Source organism: Penicillium cinerascens, assembly GCF_028974065.1.
Source record: "Penicillium cinerascens strain IBT 15544 chromosome Unknown scaffold_4_segment0_segment1, whole genome shotgun sequence".
Lineage (NCBI taxonomy): Eukaryota > Fungi > Ascomycota > Eurotiomycetes > Eurotiales > Aspergillaceae > Penicillium > Penicillium cinerascens.
Genome location: NW_026695298.1, coordinates 2785937 through 2799558, shown reverse-complemented (window position 1 = coordinate 2799558; position 13622 = coordinate 2785937).

The following is a 13622-nucleotide window of genomic DNA, read 5'->3' as shown; positions in this document are numbered from 1 at the left end:
CTACCTTTTATTAAGTTATTACGTATAGCTAAAATAATATAAGTTCTTATAGTTAGTTATAATCTTAAAGTGTGGGACTATCTTTAACTTAGGACGCTATTCTTTTAGCCTATAATAGCTAATAGCTTATTATAAATCTCGTAGTATATTTCTATAGGCGATAGCTTCTAAGATAAATAGGCGTATAGCTATAGAGTTCTATTATTTTATATTAAGGATAATATATCTCTAGTCGCCTATTCTAATATATTAGTTTCTAGTACTATCTCTTATCCTTCTTTAAAGTATACTAGAATTAGCGTATTAATAAAGAGCTCTTTTAGGTCTATAAATATATTTTAATACCTTTTATCTTAGTTAAAGCTCGCGTTTTTCTTTATTAACGATACTAGTAGCTTAGCGAGATCTATAAAGTAGGGAATAAATATCTAATAGAAATTAGTAAATCCTAAAAGACTTTATATATCTTTAGGACCTCCTATAACTAAATAGCTTCCACTTTCTTTAAGTCTATATAAATACTATTTCTAGCGTGTATTATAAAGCCTAAATACTTTATTAATTCTTACTTAAATTTAGATTTATTAATATTATATTATAAATCTATATTCTATAGTTTTTGGAGGACCTTATTTATTTTCTAATATACCAATGGTCCTTAAGTAACCTATTAAAGTAAATAATAATATTATCTATATAGGCGGAGATAAAATTATCTAAATATTCTTATAGGACCTTATTAATATATTACTAAAATCTAGTAGATACTCCTATTAGGCTAAATAGGGTTACTAGCTACTTAAATAAGCTATATTAGGTCTAAAAAGCTATTTTCTATTCTTTTTATATATAAATATATATCTTATAAAATATAGCGATAATATCTAGTTTAGTGAACTATTATATTTATACTATATTCTATAGGGTATCTTTAATTAGAGGTAATAGGTAGCGATCTTTAATAGTAAGCTTATTTAGGCCCTAATAATCTATATAGAATTAAAAGCCTTCACTAGGTTTCTAGACTAGTAGCACTAAATATATAGCTAGTAATTTACTTATTTATATAAAGTCCTTTCTTAATAGGTCTATAAGCGTCTTTTATAATATAAGTAATTCTTCTTAATTTATCTTATAGAGTAGTCTATATAGAGGTAAAACCTCGTTACTAACCTCCTCCTTTTTTAAAAGGATATAATAATCTATCTCTAGTCGATAATTTAGAAGTTTATTTATAAGATAGTAATTAAATACTTTTAGCTATTATTAATAGTATTTAGGGAGTTTCGTTCGTAGATTAGTATATTTCTTTTATTATAAGGCTTTTTCGATATTTAGTACTATAATTTTCCTAATTTATAGTTATATAGCATTCGTTCCGTTCAAGATCGAGTCCTATAGTTTCTATTCTATATAATAACTTTTAATACTTTTATAGTCTTTACTTTAATAGATCTAATAGTAGGGTTCGCTCTATTCTAGTATTTAGTTTAGTTATATATAAAAGATAGCCTATATTAACTAGTGCTTTCGTAAATTAGATTCTATTTACTAATACATTCATAAAAAAGAGATAGTTCTCTGATTTTAATAGCTTCTTAGCTTTAGTTAGCTCTTAACTATATATTTTAGTAAAAGCTACTTATTTCCTAAATCTTCTTCTAATAATAGATAATTATCTTTATATTCTTATAATCTTAATTAATACTCTAGTAATTTTCTTCTATTCTTCTCTATAACTGTCGGGATTGGTAGTATATAATAATAAGAGAGATAAATAAATGCCTGCGGGTCCCTATGCGGCAGGGCTGTCTTCAGGACAAATATTTGTAGAGAGAAATACTACCTCCCGTAGAGGTTAGCTACTACTGCGGCGTAGTGGCTTACCCCTGGAAGATGAATAAAGATAAAGATAAAGGGTCTCTTTGGTCTGCCTTTAGGAGAGAAAGGTAGTAAGAGAATAATTCAGATGAAAGCTCTTGTTTTATTCAGTCTGGTTTCTAGGCCATATTTATAGACAGAAAATATTCAGTTCATCTAGCTAATTACCCAAGGTAAGCGTAGGCTGTTTGCCCGAGGTAATCTTGCCGTAAACGTGCTGTTGCCCGAGGTAGGTAAACGTGCTGTTACCCGCGGCTATAGACAGGATAGGCCTAATAACCTCGGTTTGGTAGGCTGACGTAGATAAAAAGCATAGTAAAGGCCGAAGTGAGGGGAAAGTGAGAGATAAATGAGAGATAATTGGAAGATCAGATGAAAGCGGTGAGAGATGGCAGAACGGGAACATCAACTGGAACTTTCCATGTTGAATTGGAAGCTCTGGAAATCTACATGAATTAATGCATGCACCTAAAATCCTGACAATAACTAATCGCTAGCGTTTCTTTAGCTTCTACTACTATAGTAGTTATATAAGTAGCTTATTAGGTATATTTAGGCTAAATAGTAGATTAAAGGGGGTATCTAGCGATTTAGTAATTACTTTACCTAGACATTGACATGGGACTCCCATGGGACTAAGGTCCGTCCCAAGTCCCACCCATGGGAATACCCATTTGGGTATGCTAAGGGAATACCCACCCATGGGAATACCCATGGGTCCCATAGGTACCCATAGACACCTGATTATGCCTGAATTCGCCTGAATTCGCCTGAATTTTGTGCATAAGATCACTGACTAATCTTTGTTATTTACGTCTGTTTCGGTTGGAACAAGTAATATCACTACTTTTTAACCTACCTACTAGGTAATTATAAGAAATAAAGTTGTTTATATATATAAAAGGGTCCGTTTTATCGGTCGCATTAATGTTTTAGGCCTATCGAAGTAAAGGTAAAAAAGCGGTGGTAGAAATTATGGTTTGTCCTCTAAGATATATATTTATTGTATACAACCAACCACTCTGCTATTATTTCCTTTGATTTTATTATATTATAATACTAGGTTATTATAGCTTATTTTACTAGTTAATTTAATTACTATAGCTTCTTTTATATATATTTATCTTGCAAACACCTAATTGCTAGTGTAGGGTGTGTGGTTAAGAGAAAAAGGTTAGAGTTAAGAGCAAAAGTTAAGAAATTTCTAGGGGGCATGGCTCTTACTGAATTCTATGGGACTATAGGACTCCTATAGGACTACCTATATAAATATAGAGAGTTAGGCTAATAGGATAGGCTAGGTAGACCTATCTAGTACTGATTGGCTTATAAAGAACCAATAATATTAGGCTACGTGCTTAAAGCCCTTAATATGCCTTACCTTCTATCTAAGCTTTTTCTCTTTACCTTGGTCTTAGTTTCTCTTCACTTTCGCTAGTATAGTATACCTCTCGGACCCTATAAGCTAATCTATATATAGCGATAGTATTGATCCTATCCTTCTATCTAATTCTTTCTCTTTTGAACCAAACGAACCAACTGAAAGCTAAATAACTAAGCTTACACCACTACTACTACTACCACCCTCTATTTAACGTGTTAGAGACCGGACGAAATAGTGGGCACTTTAGACGGAAATAACTAAGACTGAATTTATTGAATAGTGGCTTACCACTCTATATAGGACAAAACCCAAAGCAAAATATATCCATTAGGATAGAAAGGGCCATCAATCTAATGTATAGACGCATTTTGACTAAGTTATATATATTAATACAGGAAAACCAATGGTTACTTGCAAAAGGTATAGTATAATAATAAAGCATCTAGTAAAAGATAGGATATCTAGGATGCGACGATATCTAAAAAATGGTGCCTATTAGATAAAAAGCAAATAAATAAGTATTAAGCACTTAATACAGAAAGTGGTATATTTACTAAAAAGTGAGAGAAAAGTGAGAGCAAAATAAGAGAAAACTAACCTATTATTCTCTCACTAGGTAGTTAACTCTAATCTATCCTAACCTTAGTCTAAAGAGCTCTAGCAGCAATAGCTTTTAACCACTATCACTAGCCTACGCCTACCCTTCTAAATCATCGAGAGCGAGCACTTCTAGAAGCTTCTACGCCTAACCTAGTTAGCCCCTTCAATCCTAACCTTTCCTACCGATTGTACGATATAGCGCCGACTACGAAATATAGTCGAAGACCAATAGAAAGACACCCTTTAGATGCTTCCACCCTATTCAAAGCTCTTAATTAGTCTAGATTGCTAGACATCACCCTTTCAGTAAGCATTTATAGCTATTACTAGTTATTTCCTAGACTAGAATTAGGATTATCGAGAGGTGCTTCTAGGATTTAAACCCCTAGAAGGAACACACACTAGGACGAATCTTAGGTTAGTCCTAACTAATACCCTTTAAAAGTATTAGATTCTAGATCGGATTATAGCTATTACTACGGATAATACGTTAAATAACTAGACGATGATTATAAGCATCTAAGCTAGTCATCTTGGTCTACCTTTGATCCGTATTTCTTGCCTTGCGTATATAATTTAGCTTAGTCTAAAATAGCTTCTTAGTTAGATAAAGGTAAACCCCTAGAATAATATAGTAGAAATGGTTTGGACAGAAGAGTATAGTCGGGCTGCTACTCGGGCTTAGCAGAGGTCTAGAAAGCTAGATATTGCGAATACCCTTCGTAAGGCTCGCAGTCTTACTATCTATATTAATATAAGCCTATAGAGACAGGATAACTTCCTAAAGCTTTAGACTAATTAGCCTATATTAGTCCTAATCTAGGACATCCGTACGCGTTGGAATTCGATATATCTAATGCTTTACTAGGCTAAAAGGCTTCAATCTAATTTAAATCAGTACTATATCACCTACTAGGTTAAACAGTTAATGATTAATTTAGAGGAATAGCGTTAGATTGATTATCTTCTTTATTTAACTAAGCCTTTCTTCCAATTTACCACTGCCCTATCTAAGACCAAGGATATTACTATCTATAGTGTTTTTAGTATCTATAATAAGCTTTTTGACCACCTTGAAGCTTCGATTCGGCAATTGAGGCGGAAAAAGGTTAGTCTCCTATATTCTCTCCCTTTTCCGCTAATTATAACTCTGATTTTTCGCACTTCAACCTATATAATAAGGGTTAAAGTGCGAAAAATCAGAGTTATAATTAGCGAAAAAGGGATTTATTTAAGTCTCACTTACTTACTTTTCCTTCACTTCTAGGCTAGGTGGAAACGGCAGATACTTAAAGCTCTTAAATCAGCTAAAAATAAGCTTCGAGAGTACTATATAAAAATAGATAATCTAGAACTTAGTGATATCTATACACATAGCACAATCCTCGCCCCTTAGCATAAGTTGTAGTTCTTTTCTGGCCCCGACTGGATAGATAAAGACTATACTTCTTTATATCGAGCGAGCTTTCAAGAGCGAATAAAAGTATATCAAATAGAGAGTGATTTAATCCTAAAACCTTAGGCTTCTATCTAAGCTTCTAAGCTTAATTAATTACTTGCTTCTGAGCCTAAATCCACTAAGGATTAGGATGAATTAACCTAATATCTCTAAGGAGGTAAGCTTACTTTTTCCTCTCACTTTCCTCTCACTTTCCTCTCACTTTCCTCTCACTTTTCTCTCACTTCTAGTCTTACCTCTCATTTTACCTCTCGTCTAATTTCTTTAGTTTTACTTAGGTTTGGTCCCAATTAGCCCTCGTCTATTCTAGAAAGATCATACGCATTAGTTCCCTACACTAGCATATATAGTATAGGATATTTTCTCTATCCCTGCTACTAGTGCTAGTGTAGAAAGGTTATTTAATTTAGCCTAGGATATCTATTATTATTAGAGGGGTCGTCTAAATTCTTTAACTATCCAAGACCTAATGATGTTTATGTGTACGACTAGGTTCGAGATAGAAGATTAGTAGCTAGCTTTTATCCGATCTCTATCTATCCACGAGGACGGTGAAACAGATGAACCTTCTTAGCAAATAGAAGGTTTTGAGCTAATTAGTGATACTAAGGCGGATAGGGTGGATGAGCTAGATGAGCTAGATAAGCTAGATAGGATAGATGTTTCTAGGCTATCTTCTGTTCGGGCTAGTAAGAGAAGAAAGAGTGTTTTATCTGATGAGAGTGATGATGATTTAGTCTCTTTGCCTATAATTCCAGAAAGCTAGATTCGGGCCTCTGGTCGGGTGAAAAGACGTCCTCGGGGGCCTGAGGGCTTTGAAATTCTATAGAATAATATAGGTGCTATTCTCTCATTCAAACCTCACTTTCTTTTTCTTATTTTATTACCTTTCGACTGTAATTTTACCACCTAAATACCAAAGATTCCTACATAATATGCATTAATTATACCTCCTTGTATTATGGGTACTCATGGGAGTATGGGAGTCCTATGGGTGGGTAGGGAAAAGGCCGTCCCACCCATGGGACTAAGGGTTGGTCCTATATCCCACCCATGGGACTAAGGGTTGGTCCTATATCCCACCCATGGGCGGGACGGGACTGTCCCAAATGGGAATACCCATGGGAGTGTCAATGTCTAACTTTACCTATAATATAAATATAATCCTTCTAAATAGCGCTAATCTATCTCTTACTATAGGAATTATTTCGCTTATTATCTATAAAGATTTCGATCTTCTAGTTAGGGTTAGGAAATATTTATAATAAGTAGCGATATTAGGGACTAATCTATTTATTTATATATAGTAATTATAGGAGTTATTTACTTTTTGTGCTAGTTCTTAGAACGCTTTAGCTTAAAGGATAAAAGGTCGAGGTAAGTATTAATCTATTATAATAGTAAGATAAGCTCTAAGAAGCTTTTAGGGATATCTCTATATAGTAGTGCTATTTATATAGTTAGGTTTAGCGATCTTATTAGTATTAAAAATTTTCCGTCCTTTAGCTATACTATTACTTCTAAATCTATAAATTCTTTCTTAAATAGAGATAGAAATATAGCGAAGGTCTATTTTATTCCTTAACGTATTTCTCGTAGCTATTAGGTAGCCCTTCTTTTAATATTTAGATCGCTATAAATATTTTATAGATGTTAGATAAAGGCTACTATATTTTTGCTTATGTTTCTTTCTAGCTATAAGTAAATATAGAGAAGATATATATAATTATCTCCTAGGGCCTTTATATCTAGTAGTACCTTATTCTCTATAGCTATCTAGAAGATAGGCTATTCTAATCATTTTTCTTTAAGGTAGATAAGTTAGGTAATTATATATAAGGATATTATATCCTATCTTTAGCGAATACTTATATTTAGGTCTTTAATATATTTACTATTAGTTCTGTAATTAATTAAGGCTATTTAATCTATATTATAATAGATAACTTCCTCTAACCTCTTTATCATTTTATTTTATATTCTCGCTCTTTCGTCTATTATCCTCGCCTTTTCTTCCTAAATAGCTACGATTTAGGCTAACTATTAGAGGAATACTTATACCTAGGTGGGTAGGCTTAAGGGTTCTACGCTCTCTTCTATTTTTAATATTATCTAGCGATATAATAGCTAGGGCTTCTAATTATAGCGATTTAGAGGATTCACGTCTAATTAATATATAGTTCTTTTAGAAGGACCCTTCTATTAACTGGAGTAAGATAATAAATTCGCGTCTAACTAATATAATATTTATTTAGGGGTATATTTAACGTAGTATAGCGATTTAGGAGAAATCGTACCTATTTAATCCTTTCTAGTGGGATACTCTTAAGAAAAAGGACGCTTTTAGTACATAAAAGGCTAAAGCTAGATTAATTTAACCTAACTAGGCTATTTATAGTTTACTAAAAGCGTTAGGAGAAAAGAAAGAAAAGTAAATAATTAATAAAGAAAAAAGGTAGTTAGCGGCGATTAGTTATATACTTAAATATAACCTTTAGCTAGGCACTAGCCTATTATAGCTACTACGCTATAATAGTAGCTAATCTCTATAGGAGGTAGTATTTCTCTCTAAATATCTACCCCAAGGACTACCCTACTATATAGGGACCCTTAGGCATTTATTTATCTCTCTTATCTTATATACTACTAATCCTAACACTATTTCTAAGTCCCTCGTTCTACCCTCTAACGCTAATTACGTGATATAGGAAATTAAGCTAAATCTCGCGCCAATAGCTATAAATTAACCTAAATTAAAGAGGATTCGCTTAAGTAATATATATTATCTATAGATACGCGTAGAGTAGCTCTAAGGCTCTCTATAGTGCGCGAAATAGCGAATCTTCTACTTCTTAAGCGAGGCTCGACCTCTATCTAAATTATTAGCGAAAACTAGATTATAAAATTTATTACTTAATATCCTAATCTTAAATTACGCTTTTCACGACGATACTACTATTAGCGAGTAAAATAAGATAATCTAAAGGTTATTTAGAGTAGTTTAATACTATTTAGGGGATAATTTCTAAGTATAGTATCTTATTAGCGAATATTTATAATTTTAATAAGTTAGGCTTCGCAATAGGCCTTACTACGACCGCGGAAGTTATTACTCGCGTGAAATACTATAGTTAAAGATTAGTTTTATAGCTAGGAAATTAAGAGTAAGTAACTATAATTAAGTTAATTAGCGCTACTAAGTAGGCGCTCCTACTAACAATTATCTTCAAGGGTAAACTATATAATCTAGCTTAGGCTAATAACCTTTTAAGATATTAGCGCTTTAAAGTTAATTAAAATAAATAGATAATAGACGAGATTAGCCTTTAATAGCTTTAAAAGCTATTTATTCTATAAATAAATAGCTATGTATAAGGAAGATGTTAGGATTGGTAGTATAGAAGATAAGAGAGATAAATAAATATCTGTCAGGATTTTAGGTGTCTGCATTTATAACTGCAGATTTCTAGAGCTTCCAATTCAACATAGAAGTTCCCGCTGAAATTCCCGTTCTGCCATTTCTCACCGCCTTTATCTGATCTTGCAGTTATCTCTCATTTATCTCTCACTTTGCTCTCACTTCAGCCTTTACTATGCTTTCTCTTTCCATTTGCCTACCGGACCGAGGTTATTAGGCCTATCCTGTCTATAGCCGCGGGTAACAGCACGTTTACCTACCTCGGGCAATAGCACGTTTACGGCAAGATTACCTCGGGCGAATATTACCTTAGGTAATTAGCTAGATGAACTGAATATTTCTGTCTATAAATATAGCCTAGAAACCAGACTAAATAAAACAAGAGCTTTCATCTCAATTATTCTCTTACTACCTTTCTCTCATAAAGGCAGACTAAAGAGACCCTTTATCTTTATCTTCATCCATCTTCCTGGGGTAAGCTACTACGCCGCAGTAGTAGCCGACCTCTACGGGAGGTAGTATTTCTCTCTACAAATATTTGTCCTAAGGACTGCCCTGCCGCATAGGGACCCTTAGGCATTTATTTATCTCTCTTATTTTCATATACTACCAATCCCGACACTAATAAATATAATATTTTAAATAGAAGTATACTTAACCTATAAATAAATAATTTACCTAAGAGGCCTAGGAAGAGAAGCTACTTATCTTCCTTATAATTATATATCTTCCCTTTTAGCTTATTAAGTATCCTAAGTTCTATAACCTAATTTAAATAGCTTAACGCGCCCCTTCTAGCCTTAAGATCCCTTCTATAAAGACTATTTATCGTCGCCTATAAACTATAATAAAGGAATAGCACTAAAGTATCCTACGAAAGCTCCCTAGTTATATAAAGATATTAATCGCCCTTAATTATTAGATATCTCCTTTTTCTTAAGTATTTATAGCTATTACTAGCTATTTTATTAATAAAGATTAGTAGTATTAAGAGGTTCTACTTAGCTTTTAACTACTTTCTAGAACGTATTTTAGTAAGAACCTTAGCGCTATACTTCTAGATATACTTATATAGTATTAGATTTAGGACTAAGTACTTATAATAATAGCTAATAATATATTAAATAATAATATCTTAGTTAATATCTTATAGTAGTCGCTATTAGATATAATCACTATTATTTAAGTTCTATATCTTATATATATTATCTAACTAAGCTTAAATAAGCTACTTAGATAGATAAAAGTAGAGCCTATAAATAATATAACTAAGATATATTAGATAACTAAGCGGTCTTAGCTTACCTATATAAATATAAAGATAAAGAAGTAGGATATTACTTAGATATTAAATAAGATAAATAATTCTTACTTTTCTTTTACTTCTCTCACTATACTAATTATCTATCTTAAATAGGTTTATAATCTTATAATCTATATTAATATAAGTCTTTAGCGCTATAATATATTTTCTAAGCTCTAGACTAAAATAACTAAGCTTATACTCTTATAGGATATTAAAATACGCTAGAACTCTATATTTCTAATACTTTAATAAGTAAAGTGGCTTTAATTAATATTTAATCCCTTTTATATTAAATATAATTAGACTAACCTAGTGCTTAATATAGATAAATAGCGTTAGATTAACTACCTTCTATAGATTATATAGCTATTCTTTAACTTTACCTTTAAGCTATTAAAGACGAAGGACACTACTACTTATTATATATTTTGAATTTATAATAAGCTTTTTAAACACCTTAAGCGATTAATAGATTAGCTTATATAGAAAAAAGTTCCCTAAAAAAAGATAATATATAAGGCGCTTAAGGCTATATATAAGAAGCTCGCTAGCTATTATTAGTAGATAGATATAATCTAAGGGGATCTTTATATAGTTAGAATAATACTTACGCTAGTAAATAAGTTTTAGTTCTTTATTATAAATAATTAGGATAATTAATAATATAATTAATATTAAAAGAAGCTTTAAGATAGCTCTATCTCTATACTAAGAGCGTCTTTATTCTTAGTAAGGCCTCCCTATCTCTTAGGCGTTAACCTAAGTAGGCTTATATCTTAATTTAATACTTAATAGAAGTAAACGCTAACTATCGTCGCCTAAGGATAATATAGTTTAATATCTTAATAGTGATATATCTTTTTATCTTCTCTCGCTATCTCCTCTTCCTAATTAATAATAAATACTATTAATATCTTACCTCTCCCCTTTTAGAAGAAGAATTAATATCACTTTCTAGCTATTACTACCTTTACCTAGGATCTCCTTTTAATCCTAGTAACTAGTACTAAAGTTAAACGTCTATTTAATATAGTATAGGATATCTATTATTATCGCTAAGGACGCTTAAATAGTATAATAATCTAGGAACTAATAATATATCTTTATATATTAAGATTTGATCTCTAGGAAGATTCTTTTATATTTTTGAAAGAGTTTTTCACTCTTAATAAAATTAAAGTAGGCTAAGAAGAAGAGAGAGAGTATACGCCTAATTAGTTTAAGCTAGATCTAATTAGTGATAATAAAGAATAGGATATATAAGAGGGCGAGGATTAGGATAAAGAGGAGCTTTCATAGCTAGATAATAGTGATAATGATAAGGTAGATCTCCTTTAATTAGAAAGTACTTAGGCACGCTATATATCTAAAAGATCGCGTAAGCGTCCTTAGTAGAAGGATAAGTAATAGGTATATTATTAGTGATTAATATTATAAACTAATTAAACCTTAATTTCTAATAGCTATCAAAAAAGCTAGTACTATAGCTTAATAACCCTATTTTCTAATAGCTATTAGAAATTAGTGCTATAGCTTTAGGAATTTATTAGCCCTATATCACACACTATAGTTATAGAAAGAGGCCTTTCTTATAAGTTAAATACCTAAAAATATAGACTAATACTTCATAAATAATACTAAGATAAGGACCCACCTAAATAGGTTAGGTTTGGGTTATACGGGTTCGGGTTAGGTTATCTACCTCGACCCAAAACCCGCGTGTGGGTTAAAGAAGTCGACCCAAACCCAACCTATTTATAGGTTCGGGTTGGCGCGGGTTTTGGCGCATTCTAACTACGCTGCAGTAGTAGCCAACCTCTACGGGAGGTAGTATTTCTCTCTGTAAATATTTATCTTAAGGACAGCCCTGCCGCATAGGGACCCTTAGGCATTTATTTATCTCTCTTCTTTTATATACTACTAATCCCGACACTTATCATTTTATTACTATTTTAAACTAGACGAGCCCTATAATTAGTAGATAGTAGGAATATTAAGTCGAGTATAACCTATAGAATCTATTTAGAATCTACGAAACCTATTAATACCCCACAAAACCTATTAATACCCACAAAACCTATTAATACCCACAAAACCTATCTAGAATCTATAGATAACCTATACAGTGGAGTTTCATAAGTTTGAAACCACGATTTTACCGCCTTGTTTTCACCGCCCTCGTCGTCTACCTCGCCTACCCGATGCGTTTCTACGCGCAATAGAGTAATTTAATATTCTATATGTTATTTGTATACCTCTTTGGTGGTATCATTGGGGCTAGTGGATAGTTTGCGAAATATTAAAGGGGTTCCTATAAATAGCACAAAAAAACAGAATGTTTAAGACGGCAGAAAACGCGGCAGAAAATAGGCGGTAAAAGCATGGTTTCAAACTTATGAACACCCACTGTACCTAACCCACGAAAGTACATTTAGTGTAATGGGTTGAACCCGCTTTCTACTATATGGCCCTGCCATACAGCCTTTCCCTCATTTACCTTTATCCGCTTCCGTTCTGCCACCGCCTTCACTCATTACTTACCACGCGTTGTTTGTTCTGTTCCTTCCTTTCTCTAAGCTTTTTGTACCTAACTTGTAGCCTAGTCAGATTAAATATAAGTCTCGCTTTAGCTCTTCACATTTAGCCCTTAAAATTTTATAACTTAATTTTAAGTTACTATATTTAATCCTATTTTATAGACACCACACCTAAATAAACTACGAATAGACTTATATTTATAATAAAATAAGGTATAAGGACTTATTTAATATAGGAAATAATAAAATTAAGAAGAATATTGGTTAGTTGATATATAACATAATAAAATGATAAAAGTAAAGCGTTTCCTTTATAAAGATATACCATCTTTGTTCTATATTAGATAGACTTCGCCAAAGCCCACGCCAACCCGACCCCAACCCAACCCAACCCGCAAATGGGTTGGGCTTTGGGCCCAGTTTTTGAGCCCACGATGGGCCGTGGGCTTTGCCTATAGGCCCGCGGGCCCATTGCGGGCCCCTAATGGGCCCCAAATAATGCAAACAAAGCAGAGACTCGTGACTGCATAATTTATGCAGTTTTCGCCTGTTTTTTTGAGTATTTCCTTTACTTTACTCTCAATTTTCTTCAATAGAAGCCTTAGTTTAAAGGTATATATTTAGAAGCTTACTAGTTCTAAAGGGACTAATCTAATTAGTGCAAAATCATTTACTTATACGTTCAATGAATTCTTGAAGCTATAGCACTAGAATTCTAACGGCCATTAGAATTTACTCGGAAAAGGGGTTAGGGACTAGGAGCTCTAACACTAGCTTTTTTTAATAGCTATTAGAAAATAGGCTTGATTTCGCTATAGTGTTAATTATTAATAATATAACTATTAATCGTCCTCCTGCCGAGGACGCTTCCGCGATCGAACTGACTAACGTATTTAAGTGCTTCCCTCCTTAGGGACTAGTAGAGCGAGAACTACATCTTCAGAAGAATCACTAGTATCTCCCTCTCTCTCTTTTTAGGCGCGCTCCTCACTATTACTAATTAGATTAAGTTTAAACTAATCTAGTATCTCTTCCTT